The sequence below is a fragment of the Xenia sp. Carnegie-2017 genome, unplaced genomic scaffold (genome assembly GCF_021976095.1).
Source record: "Xenia sp. Carnegie-2017 unplaced genomic scaffold, XeniaSp_v1 HiC_scaffold_24, whole genome shotgun sequence".
NCBI classification, from domain to species: Eukaryota; Metazoa; Cnidaria; class Anthozoa; order Malacalcyonacea; family Xeniidae; genus Xenia; species Xenia sp. Carnegie-2017.
Window position 1 is genome coordinate 14438098 of NW_025813487.1, and position 12368 is coordinate 14450465.

General features: G+C 35.5%; 1 long non-coding RNA gene across 1 annotated transcript; it reads left to right on the top strand.

Moving 5' to 3' along the window:
• Positions 1–8423: 8423 nt before the first annotated feature.
• LOC124451937 lies at positions 8424–8882 on the top strand. Its single transcript, XR_006950750.1, has 4 exons — positions 8424–8477; positions 8547–8615; positions 8699–8773; positions 8843–8882. It is a non-coding gene; the product is annotated as an uncharacterized LOC124451937 (long non-coding RNA).
• Positions 8883–12368: the final 3486 nt, after the last annotated feature.

Here is a 12368-nt window from a genome sequence, read left to right on the forward strand (position 1 = left end):
TATAATTACAATTTTTTTGTACTTTTCATTGATTTTAAGTGAATGGCAATAACATGTTCATTTTCACAACGCTGAAAGGAAAGCTGTGTTGAATTTTTTTATTTATTTCGCATGCAATAAAATATGGCTGGCGATGGCCTATATTGAATATATCTATATGTTATTTACATGAATGTCATTTTTTTGTTTGAGGCATTTTGTGCCTTAAATCGTACATGCGTGGATAAAAAAAATCGCTTCGTGATAGATATGTTGAGAGAAATACGTGCATTGCATATTAAGTCTTTATTGAAAATCTGCATGCCGTATTTCTCTCATTGTTTTGAAAATGGGTTAAGATTTGAGAACAGGGCCGAAACTAGAACGCTAAAGATCGCTAACAAACAAAATCAGTCGGACAGACCTGAATATACGAATATTCACCCCAAATGGACGTTTCATTTTCGGCCCTGTTTAAAATTCCTAACTATGCTGCGACAGCGCGTTCTGTCAGTTTGAAAACATCAAACATGAATAAAGCAGCAACAGCGCCAAATGAAATTGCGAGAACTTTCCAAATTTAGTGGGAAAGTTCTCGTTATTTCAAAACAAGTCGCTCACGTTGCGCATTCCTCGTAAGCTGCTAGTCGCGCATTGTAATTCTTACAGTGACTGATTCCACACATCACTTTTTCTTTGCTACAAAACGTTTTCAATATCGTTTTCAATTCACGTATTACTTCCTTTTCATTGTAATTAATAGCTCTTTCTATGCACTCCACATTGCAAGAGCATGTAAGGTAATTGCTGTTTTCAATGTCATCTCTAGTTGAGACGAAGCATGTGTATGTACCCTTAGTATTTGGTGTTAACTTAAACTTATGTATTTGCTGACGACCTACCACTTCAGATTGATGTCGCCAAATGAATTTTTTTCCTTTTGCTAAAGTACTGCAGTACAATAAAACTTCACCTTCAACATATTGTCGGTAGACTTCGGCAGTGATACACCGCTCTTTGCTCCTAATTTGTCTGCAAATTTCATTCAGTGTGTTGTCTTTCCTACCAATCAGTAACTCTCCAGCAATTTTGTTTCGGATGACAGTTATATCTTTTCTAGATGGGTTGAAAACGCAAGCCCTAACAGATAACTGCAATACATTAAAACATACACCCACAACTGAAAGAATCTTGCTGGTAATTGAATGATTTCTCCCATATTACCTCAAAATTCTCAACTAGAATACGATTATTTATGATTACCTCGCATTTCCTTCGCCATTTGAGTGCAGCAGCAAAGAAGAACTTGATCAGTTTTACTGCTGTCTCGTTTTGCATCCCCTGTTTCAATGGGTCGTAGTAATGGATAGAGGTCTTCCAAATATCAATGATCATCACAGTCCAATGACCACATTCGTTTTCGTTTATTGGAATAATGACGTAGTCGTAGGTTTCGAGTTTGTAATCACTTTTCTTTTCAAACATCATTCTTACTAACTTCTTTTCGTCAGCGCGTTGTACCACGCAATGACGAAGCCTGGAATAGAAAAGTGTGTCGAATGCGAGTACACGGTTTCCATTCTCACGCGCAGCATTGACAATCAAATGAGTGTAAGCATTTATTATCTTATCATTCAACCACCCAGTATGTTTTACTGAATAAGTCTGGTTTAATAGTGGTTGCTCTAGAGTCTTGAAGTCTTCCCTTTCAGTTCGTACCCATGAGTTGCGTTTAAACAAATTGTTTTATTCTTATTGAGAACGTCGTAAAGTTGTTGAATTTCCTTCCAGCGTACTTCATTACTTTGTTTTCCTGGTACATCATATTTATAATTAGGTGACTCATTTTCTCGCTGAACATTAGCCTTTTCCTCGAACGTCTCATTACAATTCCCTGTTTCATCACCTTTTTCAAACTCATCTAATCCACAACCAGAACTTATCTGCGAAATATGAGCAAAGCCGTTTCCAACTTTTGTGAAAAAAGTTAAATATACTGTTTGTTGCGCTAGCAATTGCCACTCGCAAGTCACGTCACTACATCTGGTATCATCAATATGCAAAACTTTATTGTCATTAAAAATGAGAGCAGTATAATGACCACTTTGCACTCGCGAACCATGATGAAGAGCACAAGCACGAAGGTTGTAGTGGAAGGACTCTGGTCCTATTCTTAATTGATTTGGTAAATTTACGATCGCCTGATTTTGCAAATACGTCCATTACCAAATTTGAATCTTGCAAAACATATAACCAGTGTTTCGGGAAGAAATATGAACTTTCGGTGTTGGAAATGATTTGTTTCTGACTTACACGAGCTGCAACAGGCATTTACTGTGTCCTCCAAGCAATTTCTAATAGCATTTTCTAAATCATCTATGCCGTTGCGTGGAGATACAATTAATGAAGTTTGTGTTTCGGGCATGCTATCTTCGAAATTACCACAGGACATGCATGTTTTCCTGGTTTGAGTGCCAATGTTGAATGCATCGCCGATGGCCGTTTCCTTTGTGTTGGAACACAGCCTTGTGAACGCTTCCTGTACGTCACATTGCTTGCCCAATGGAAAATTGTGTTCTTCTGTAAACGCGTTGTGGAAGACAGATGGATAAAACTTGATCCCGTGCTATAATGCATCTCTTTCATGCTTTTCCTCAATGCGTTTGAAAGAGCACAATCAATTTGTTCTTTAACGTTTTCTTCTGTTTTACTTAAGAAAATACGTCTGATGGGCAAGACATACAAACATTGCAAAAAGAGCATTAACCCAACAAGAATTTCTTTTGTTGATTAAACCACAGAAATTCTTACTTTGTTCTAGCAGTTTCAGGTCATTTGCTTTTGTTAAGTTGTGAATTACTACCTCCTTGCGACATTGTTGTTCTTTTGGCATTATTTTTTCCTCTTTCCTGTTTTTTGTGCTGCACCCGTCCATTCCTTTCCACATCCATTCGGTCCATTTTTTGATCTCCTGCTCTCTTTCGCTTTTTGACAAACGTTTCTTGCGCTTTATTTTTAGCTTCCTTTTTCTTCGACATGGATCAAGGTGTGCTTTGTTACGCGTTTTGTCCTTCTTTATCACCTGACCATCTTCATGTTTATTTTCTGCTAAATCGTCAATTTTCATCTTCGTAACTGCCACTTTGGAATAGGTACTATCTGCTTCGTTCTGTTTGTACGTCATATCACTCATAAACTTTCTTTTACCTGGTGAACTTCGCATCAATGTTGCATCTCTGTCTGTTTTATCAAGCAGCGTTTTGCTTTTGCTTTTATTTTTCTTTAAATCTGGAGTTACACTCAGTGGAATTGATGGTGATTGTTGATACCTTCCAAGCTTTGGATTCTGCTTTGGAGTTTCCGGATCTTTCTTACCCCATCTCTCTTGGCTTGTGTGATATGTCATTTCTGGCAAATCACTATCAGATTCATTGTTGCTCTCAGCGATATTCTTTGTCCTCTTTTCATACCTTCTCTTTTTCTGTTTTTTCAAGTAAACATGCAATCCATCACCATAATTTCGCTCACGACGTCGTATGCGCTCATAATTTTGCAGTACAAATACGTCAGCTCTTAACCGTCTTTTCCAGGGAAGTCTTCCTGTTTGAGATTTCGCATAGCTCCTTCTATATAGCCTTCAGTCTTAGCGTTTGCCGATGTGAACGACAAAAACCTACAAGAGCTACTTTCTTGAATTCCTCCGTTCTCCCCGTAGCGTGTCATATCTCCTAATAAAACACCAGACCACAATGCCATCTCACTCAAATACTTTGTAATGAAGCAGAGAAATTTGGGACAGTAGGAACGATTCTCATTTCCTGGTGATTCGCAGGAATTTTCTGAATCCTTCTCAACACATCTTTTAACTTTCCCAACGATGGTAGAAAAGAAATCGACAAAGGGTTGGAAGATGGGATCACTACACTATTCTCACAGTCGCTGTAATCCAAACTGGTGTAATTGCTTTCCTTCTGAAATTCGGAAATGTTTACAGAACATAATTTGTCCATGTTTTGGATGCGTGCATTAACTCTTGCATATGCGTTCCTTAACACCGTTGTTTGCTTCTTGCTGCATAAGCATGTAATAATGTCTTCTAAAGTCGTTTGAAATTCGTGTAGAGTCCTGGCATTCACAAGCAAGGACATGGCGTACATGTTGAAACGATACCAATTTTCTTCTTTCTCCTTAAGTTCGTCTCCAGGCCGTACAAATTTTTCGGCAGAATCCAATTTTTTGAGATACCTGTGAACAATGTGCATGAAGTGACTACATCCAACATGAGGTATTGTAAGAGATAAATCATTGTCAAGACTTCTTCCATTGACTATCCTGAAAGCTCTCTTGAAGAATGCAGCCATTGATTCGTTATTGAATTCCTGCAAAACTGCCATTAACAAAGCCCTTGAATAGTCTGTGTTTACCTGCCTTGGAGATGATAGATGCCCTCTATATAACTTTGATTCATCTCGCCGAAATCTTTCTAAAAATGAGCGAATATTTCCCGTTGTATGATCCGAAGTAATCATTTCTGCTACTGGAAACGATGGTTCATTTTCTACTGGATGGCGTATTACTAATGCATAATAAAGGACGCGCTTCCCGTTGTGATCAGCAACCAATGTTCCTGTTGCGTCAAGATAAGAAATATCATCCTTGCACCTATCGTGCCACAAACGCACTTGATTCTCTATCCACATGTGAACGATGAGAGGATACATTGCAATAGTATGTACGAAACCATCGTGGGCTTTTGATGGTGGAAATTCGCGTGCAGTTTCCTTTTCAACAAGCGTTCTTCTTATTTTTTCCAGAGAGCATGAAAGGTCTTTATCTTGTTGCAACAACTGTTTTCCTTCACTTGAAATTTTTCTCATTGTTTCAAGTTTATTGCCACAGCCTGTTCTATTTCCAGATGCCATTGCATCAGGGAAAACATCCAGTTTTCTCTTCTGATACATAACGGATGGCTTAGAAGGCCACTGCAGAATTCTTCCCTGAGTTGAGCGCGTTCTTCTCCTTTAATGGGACGAGATTTTCTTTCACCATTTGTATGTTTGATGCTACCAGTGTATTTCACATGAACAATTTTTTGATGAAAATCATCTTTGCTCATTGCGAGAGTAAAGCGGCACGAACAGTCTTCAAATATACATCGACCATTAGCTTTGAAATAGATTTTGTAACGTCGCTTACGTGAGTTTTGTTTCTGAACATAATGCCTGTCGAAGATGAAACTGCAAAATGGATTAGATAGTTGCAGGTGTCCGGCAATTATCTTAGTCCAATTTTTGAAGGCGATTTGGTGATACATACGTGGGTACCATCTGCGACCATTCATCCTGACTTAGTGTAAACGATGCTTCTGATGGACATTCCGCAGTGAAGAATGAATCAAATGTTAGTTTTGGACAATCCATCATGCGACCTAAGGTGTCATGAGGAATTGGCAAAATGTTGACAGTTGGTGGTCTTACATGAACAGCTTCTTTTGCATCAAATGGTTTTTGTCACTCCGTTCTCATTCCCAATGGCTTTTTTGTCTTTGGAAACATACGTCAAATCACTCCTTTTTAAGCTGTTGATGTTATAATTCTGTATTAGATCGTCGTCTCTTATTTCTCTGAGCGTTATTGATGCGTCATCTGGCATACCATCATGCTTCACATCGTCTGCCATGTCCTCGTAATTAACGTCATCTGGCATGTCATCGTAATTCACGTCATCTGATGAATAAGAGCAAACTATATTTTCTTCTTTCCAAGCACCTTCAATCTCAGTATCTTGATTCTCCGCAGTAAATACTTCGTCATTTGTTGGCACATTTGGGCTGTTGAGTCTGCTAACTTCTTGTATGACCGCACATTCATTTTCTTCAGTGAACAAATGTGTATTGGCTCGGTTTGTTTGTTTCGAACTATTTTGCTCATGTGTTACACTCTTGTCTTTCATCCAGCCACTTGTTTCCTCTTCCGTTTTCTTTATGCATACAGGACACATGAATGAAACACCATCTACACAGTTACTAAAACATTCTCCATCTTCTTTATTTTTCAAGTGCTCCAAACCAACGCATCTAGGATGATAGTACTTCATGCATCCTGCCTTCTCAAAATTACACACTAAATACCAGCCAATGTCTTCTCGTTGGCAAAAGCAATAAACAGCTTGTTCGTTGCAGTTCGGAGTGTACACTTTGGGGGCACGACGCTGCCTAGTAGAAACACGAATATGACTAGAGGGTGTTGCACATGCTGACTTTTTATCTTGGAGAACAGTTTCCAACGTCTTCACTTCTACTTGCATATTTTCGTCTTTCTTAACTTGTATTCTTGCAGACTTATCATTCTCCCCTAAACATGTCAATGGTGTAAAGTCATTTATGTCAATAAATACGTTCTTATCACCTGATATAGGAGCTTTTGTCTGCATCTCCTTTTCCCGTTTCTCATGTGATTGCATACGACTTCCCGGAATGCTAGAGCCAACAACCTACAAATATATAAAGATTATGACAGGAGTTTTACAATTGACCTGCGTTCTTTATTTTCATGCCTTGCTTGTAAATTAGCTTTGACAATAATAGAAGAAAAAAATCTGCTCACTTTATTGCTGCATAGGACTTTTTTCTTGTCTCGATTCTGTAATGTTTCACTGAATGGGGGTGTCTACATAATAGCAAAGGACCGCGCATTAGCTGTAAGAAGGCTTTTGTCAATAAATTTTGTCAATTAAATAATGCGGTTAAACATATTTGTTAGCCTCATTCACACGGCTTTGTTACGGAAGTCAAGATTTTAGACGTTTTCTCGTTTCATTATCGCAAAACGTTTTTTTTTATTCAAATGAAGTGTTAGCTATGTCATTCAAACAATCACTCATGCATGAAATAAATTAAGTTGAAAATGTTTCCTTGATGAAGATAAAACAGACTAGTAAAATGAAATCAACTGAGGTCAAATTAAAGTCCGAAAAAATACAAATTATTTATGAACGCGCGAGAAACACGAAGATTTTTTGGCTTCAATTTTTTCTTTCAGACATCATGCCAGTTGTTTAAATATTGAGTTCACTGTTTGCATGCGCAATCGAGATTGCATCGTCATTGTAAAATAAGGGTTAATTACACAAACAATGTATTAATGTCTTATTCACAATAATTTACCTCCATTTTAGCGATGTTTGTTTGCCCTTGCTGTTCGCTCTCGTATGCATTCTGAAACCCTCCCCAATTTCGTTGCCACATCATATAAAGGTATTTGCGTGAATTTACTAGGTTTGGTTGTCCAAGCTCCTCCAACACTTTAGCCCAAAAACCATCAATTTTCCTCCACTTACATTCATGTATGTTGGCACAATTCAACGATACCATTATGGATGCAATTTCTTTAATGTTCTCCTTTAGAGCAAAACATCCTGCGACTTTTGCTTTTTGAAATCGTGTCTATAAATAGATAAGAAAGTGTCCTTAACAATTCATTCAAATAAACGCAAATTACGCAGAAAAGAGAAATTGGTACATACCGACATTTTTATAAACGCAATGCAGTTAAAAAATTCTGTAGTGTGTGAATGCTACATCAGGAAATGCAAATTGAAATAAAGTGAGTAAATCATAACGGTTTGGTTAATTCGGTGCCAAAAAATCAAAAAAGGCCCACTGCTTACCTGTTCAAAAAAGTATGTTTATCAGCAATGTAATTTTCAAAAGTTAACTATAACCGATGAAATGCTTTTGAATATACTTCAATTAATGAGAATATGGAGCTGTTATTGTTCTATTGAGATATGCAAATCATCCAAAAATAGCAGTGCCGTCATTGGCTATGTTGTTGTCATCTCGTCTCAAATCCTAACAACAAAGCATCCTAGAACATAACATCCTATCACTGTTCACAGCTTACAGACCAGCCAGACGTTGAAATCTGAACAGTTGAGTTAAAGTTCAAAAAAAATATGTCTTCGCCAATGGGTAATATTTTTGAATAGAAGAAAGAAAAGTTCATCAATATTTTTATATTTTCTTCTAACAACAAGACTTATTTTTTATTATAGATGCTGAAAAAAATGAGGAGGCAATGCAAGGAGTAGCTACCCCAAACAGTGGGGGAAAATGGAGCTGTTATTGTTCTATTGAGATATGCAAATCATCCAAAATAGCAGTGCCGTCATTGGCTATGTTGTTGTCATCTCGTCTCAAATCCTAATAACAAAGCATCCTAGAACATAACATCCTATCACTGTTCACAGCTTACAGACCAGCCAGACGTTGAAATCTGAACAGTTGAGTTAAAGTTCAAAAAATATGTCTTCGCCAATGGGTAATATTTTGAATAGAAGAAAGAAAAGTTCATCAATATTTTTATATTTTCTTCTAACAACAAGACTTATTTTTATTATAGATGCTGAAAAATCGAGGAGGCAATGCAAGGAGTAGCTACCCCAAACAGTGGGGAAAACGATAACATTGGACGAAGAAATGCTCCAAAGATTTCGCTGTAAATAAAAATATCCTTTCAAGTCATCTAATGAGCTTTATAAAATAGTTATATATTATAATTTTACAGTGTTTGAAGAATATTTGCGGAAAAATGGTGAGGTTCCACCCAGCGAACAACAAGCTCCACGTACCCAAGGTGCAGTTTTATATTGAAAATAAATGTTGGAAAAACCTCATTTTTCTTAGCTGATAAAGAATTCTCTTCCATTTTAATTTTAGCTCCATCTATTGAGCATCAGGAGAAAACGGATCGACCCATGCACCAGGCGTCGACTCAGCCTCCATTTTTAAAAGGTAATTCATCTTTTATAGAAAGTAACGCTAGAACTATACAAGTAAAATGAGTGCGAACACTTTTTACAGATGTGAGATGCTTTATTTGTGGGCAGCTTGGCCACAAAAATGGAGATGCACAACAAAACAACAGGGAAGAAGAGGGGGGCAAAAAGTTATTAACATATATTAATGTATATGACTTAAAATAAATAAAACTTTAAATACTGTTGTCATCCAAATACGCATGTCGTTTGATTTACAAGTTAGACGCCTTTGTTTCCAATAAAACCGGAACCGCTACTTACTTACATATTACGGACATCTGTAACCATACATCAACGATGATTTTCGATAATGCTATAGACAGATTTTCGATATGTTATAGACAATATAATTATCTATATTCTGGCCAAGTTTAAAAATTCTACCGTGTAGTTTTTAGCTATAGAGCTGTTTGTCGAATGTGGTGCCAACTTCACAGTTAATACCAGAGTACATTCTCAACGAATATTATTTCTTTTATTTTTTTGTGCCACCTCCAGATTTTGGATATGTTATAGGCAATACAAATATCTATAATACGGCCAAGTTTAAAAAAATTCTACCGTGTAGTTTTTTATTTATAAGGCTTTGTTTGTTAAAGAACCGGAATTCTTAACTTAAATATATAAGATTATATTACGCGCATTCGTGTCATCCGACTTTGTCGATGATTTTCTATCATTTATTTTTGTGCCACCTCCAGATTTTGGATATGTTATAGACAATAAGAATATCTACATTACGGCCAAGTTTAAAAAAATTCTACCGTGTAGTTTTTTGTTTATAAGGCTTTGTTTGTTTAAGAACCGGAATTCTAAACGTAATTATATAAGATCATATTACATGCATTCGTGTCATCCGACTTTGTCGATGATTTTCTACAACTTATTTTTTTGTGCCACCTCCAGATTTTGGATATATTTTAGACAATATAATTATCTATATTCTGGCCAAGTTTAAAAAATTTCTACCGTGTAGTTTTTTAGCTATAGAGCTGTTTGTCGAATGTGGTGCCAACTTCACGGTTTATACCAGAGTACATTCTCAAGGAATATTATTTCTTTTATTTTTGTGCCACCTCCAGATTTTGGATATATTATAGACAATAAGAATATCTATATATGGCCAAGTTTAAAAATTTCTACCGTGTAGTTTTTATTTATAAGGCTTTGTTTGTTAAAGAACCGGAATTCTTAACTTAAATATATAAGATTATATTACGCGCATTCGTGTCATCCGACTTTGTCGATGATTTTCTATCATTTATTTTTTTGTGCCACCTCCAGATTTTGGATATGTTATAGACAATAAGAATATCTACATTAAGGCCAAGTTTAAAAATTCTACCGTGTAGTTTTTAGCTATAGAGCTGTTTGTCGAATGTGGTGCCAACTTCACGGTTTATACCAGAGTACATTCTCAAGGAATATTATTTCTTTTATTTTTTTGTGCCACCTCCAGATTTTGGATATATTATAGACAAAAAGAATATCTACAATATGGCCAAATTTAAAAAATTTCTACCGTGTAGTTTTTTATTTATAAGGCTTTGTTTGTTAAAGAACCGGAATTCTTAACTTACATATATAAGATTATATTACGCGCATTCGTGTCATCCGACTTTGTCGATGATTTTCTATCATTTATTTTTTTGTGCCACCTCCAGATTTTGGATATATTTTAGACAATAGAATATCTACAATATGGCCAAGTTTAAAAATTTCTACCGTGTAGTTTTTATTTATAAGGCTTTGTTTGTTAAAGAACTGAATTCTTAACTTAAATATATAAGATTATATTACGCGGATTCGTGTCATCCGACTTTGTCGATGATTTTCTATCATTTATTTTTGTGCCACCTCCAGATTTTGGATATGTTATAGACAATAAGAATATCTACATTACGGCCAAGTTTAAAAAATTCTACCGTGTAGTTTTTGTTTATAAGGCTTTGTTTGTTAAGAACCGGAATTCTAAACGTAATTATATAAGATCATATTACATGCATTCGTGTCATCCGACTTTGTCGATGATTTTCTACATTTATTTTTGTGCCACCTCCAGATTTTGGATATATTTTAGACAATATAATTATCTATATTCTGGCCAAGTTTAAAAATTTCTACCGTGTAGTTTTTAGCTATAGAGCTGTTTGTCGAATGTGGTGCCAACTTCACGGTTTATACCAGAGTACATTCTCAAGGAATATTATTTCTTTTATTTTTGTGCCACCTCCAGATTTTGGATATATTATAGACAATAAGAATATCTACAATATGGCCAAGTTTAAAAATTTCTACCGTGTAGTTTTTATTTATAAGGCTTTGTTTGTTAAAGAACCGGAATTCTTAACTTAAATATATAAGATTATATTACGCGCATTCGTGTCATCCGACTTTGTCGATGATTTTCTATCATTTATTTTTGTGCCACCTCCAGATTTTGGATATATTTTAGACAATATAATTATCTATATTCTGGCCAAGTTTAAAAATTCTACCGTGTAGTTTTTATTTATAGGCCTTTGTTTGAAAAATTACATGGATATAGGAAGTTAATTATATAAGATTATATTACGCGCATTCGTGTCATCCGACTTTGTCGATGATTTTCTATCATTTATTTTTGTGCCACCTCCAGATTTTGGATATGTTATAGACAATAAGAATATCTACATTACGGCCAAGTTTAAAAAAATTCTACCGTGTAGTTTTTTAGCTATAGAGCTGTTTGTCGAATGTGGTGCCAACTTCACGGTTTATACCAGAGTACATTCTCAAGGAATATTATTTCTTTTATTTTTTGTGCCACCTCCAGATTTTGGATATATTATAGACAATAAGAATATCTACAATATGGCCAAGTTTAAAAAATTTCTACCGTGTAGTTTTTTATTTATAAGGCTTTGTTTGTTAAAGAACCGGAATTCTTAACTTAAATATATAAGATTATATTACGCGCATTCGTGTCATCCGACTTTGTCGATGATTTTCTATCATTTATTTTTTTGTGCCACCTCCAGATTTTGGATATATTTTAGACAATATAATTATCTATATTCTGGCCAAGTTTAAAAAAATTCTACCGTGTAGTTTTTTATTTATAGGCCTTTGTTTGAAAAATTACATGGATATAGGAAGTTAATTATATAAGATTATATTACGCGCATTCGTGTCATCCGACTTTGTCGATGATTTTCTATCATTTATTTTTGTGCCACCTCCAGATTTTGGATATGTTATAGACAATAAGAATATCTACATACGGCCAAGTTTAAAAAATTCTACCGTGTAGTTTTTAGCTATAGAGCTGTTTGTCGAATGTGGTGCCAACTTCACGGTTTATACCAGAGTACATTCTCAAGGAATATTATTTCTTTTATTTTTTGTGCCACCTCCAGATTTTGGATATATTATAGACAATAAGAATATCTACAATATGGCCAAGTTTAAAAATTTCTACCGTGTAGTTTTTATTTATAAGGCTTTGTTTGTTAAAGAACCGGAATTTTAACTTAAATATATAAGATTATATTACGCGCATTCGTGTCATCCGACTTTGTCGATGATTT